Source organism: Melanaphis sacchari, unplaced genomic scaffold (assembly GCF_002803265.2).
Source record: "Melanaphis sacchari strain LSU unplaced genomic scaffold, SCAv2.0 Contig31_pilon_pilon, whole genome shotgun sequence".
NCBI classification, from domain to species: Eukaryota; Metazoa; Arthropoda; class Insecta; order Hemiptera; family Aphididae; genus Melanaphis; species Melanaphis sacchari.
Window position 1 is genome coordinate 3,562,645 of NW_020271193.1, and position 2,487 is coordinate 3,565,131.

A 2,487-nucleotide genomic window follows, 5' to 3' on the forward strand; every position below is an offset into this window, starting at 1 on the left:
AGGGGTTTCAAGTCCGACCATCACTCCCCCTTCACGATTTGAAATTGCAATGTTAAAAAATATTTTTATGATACCATAAACATGTAGCGAATACGGAATAACATAAAAATATAAATTAACTATTTTAGAATACTCAAAACTAACTTTGAAATTTAAAAACTACACGAGGCTCCAGATAATATAGTTTACCACTAAATTTTATATTAGATCAATTCATGTAGATATTAAAAATTATATTATTCGTTAAATATACATCGTTAAACTACAAGTTGTGTATTTTCTATTTATTATCGTCTTACTCCCGAAATAAATGGAAAAAAATATTTTGTCAATTGGGGTGTTTTTTTTTTCTTTACTTTACTTTGCATCGATAAATCTAAATCAAAATAATACCGCGCCACAACGCCATGCATAATGTATGATTATTTTTACTTCTATTTGGAGAGAGAAAAAACACAATATAAGAACGCGCTGCACGTTTGTCATCTTTAGAGCCCTGTGGTCACGCAAGTTGTCTCGATATGGAGGTAGTTTTGAAAGTAAAAACGAATATAATATAGGTTCCTATTTTACTATTGCTAATGCGTACAAGGGGTTTTGATACTAAATATGGAGACAACCGAAGGTTATCTACTATTCACGTTATAATCATCTGCTGGCGTACGCGCTTACGACAAGCTCCGTTATAATAACATTAAGTCTCGTATAGTTATGTATAACTACACGGGACACCGTGCAATATTATTATGACGTACGTTGGACAACGTTTGCAGCCGTCCACAGGTAAATGAAAAAGCGTTGTAATTCGAAATTTCCAAGTATAATATTGCAGCGCTGACTTGAAATCGATTTTTGTTTCAATTAATACCAGAATTATAAATTGTAGGTAAATGATGGTTATATAATAATATATATATATACTGTTTGGTCGAAATTTCTCGGCGATTGATCGTACGTCCATATTATACTGATAATCAAATAAATTGTTTAATAAATTACCTATATTGGTAAAAAAAAACTATAATTGGTGCGAGAAAAAAAACCTAAAATATAATCTTATTTGTTTTTATACAACACATATCTTTTTATTTTTAAGTTGAAGGACTTCGTTTTTTTTTTTTTATATATATAAAAATACGAAATCCGAGAGAGAAAACGTAGATACCTATACTTACTGATTAAAAATTCAGTATTTTCTTCAAATGTCATACACTCGTCTAGAAAAACGACAAAATTGGACCTTGAAGTATAGATTTCTGCTAAGTTAATGGTTTGATTTTTTTTACTTGATTTTCTACTAGGTCAAGTTCGAACCTATAAATTATAAATTTAGTTTAATTATATAGTGTTATTTTTAACATTTTCTTTTGGTACAACGTTCGCGTGCCATTTTACATGTATGGATATGAACACAAATACCTATAAAAACATTTACATACGTATACCTGAACATGTTTTATATTTTGTAAATTGTATTTATATTACAAAATTAAAACAAATAATATTATAATTATTGTCTCTCATCGTACTGAAACATTGTTTTATTCGTTTCCGATAAAATATCTGTTTCAGTAACGTATTTAAGGTGGGAGATTAGAGAGATACATCTCTTCTCTTAATCCCCCCCTTTTTTTACTTAAATTTATATGATTTTAGTTGTGGTTTTTCCACTTATCACTATATCAGTAGGTAATAAAATTCCAGCATGTTTAGTATTGACAATTTTACTCATATTATTTCCCCTATAAAAAAAAAATCACAAACACACCACTAATCTGTTCTATTATCGACATCCGTCGTTTACGCCTATGAAAATAAAATTCAACTTTCGTGTACATCAATACTAATAAATTATCTGGGTTTTAAATAATTGTTTATCTTAAGACTTAAAGCATTATGTATAATGAATGCATTATTTGTATACGTGTAGTGTACTCTGAGTACAGTAGGTACTCATGGTTCTGAAATTTGGTACATGTTATGTAATCCTGATGTATGCATTTCGCAATCATTTTTTAAGTTTTGGTTTTTAAAGAGTAGTTTACACAAAGATCTGTTGACTAACGAAAAATAAATATTATTTTTGTCTGTATACCTGAAGGTATAGGGTTGCTATTGGTCACGTAAAATAAAATATTTATTATTTTAATAAATATATACAATTTTAAACCAGAATCAAAACAATTCAAATGATTTTCTCTGGTTAAAAATATACCTATCTAATTTACATTTAACAAGTTTTATAAGATATGATAAATCCATTGGCATTATTTAATTAATAATTTGTCACGGGTGATGCCATACAGAATCATCTATTTAAATATGTATATAAAAATAAAGGTTTAAAACAAAATTATCTTCATGATAATTATGAAAATCTATTTTTCGACCGTTTCCATAAAATGTTCATCAATAAATTTAACAAGATCCATTTAGTGTCTTATAAAGGCTAACTAACGACTAATTTTTTTATTATTTATTTTTTAC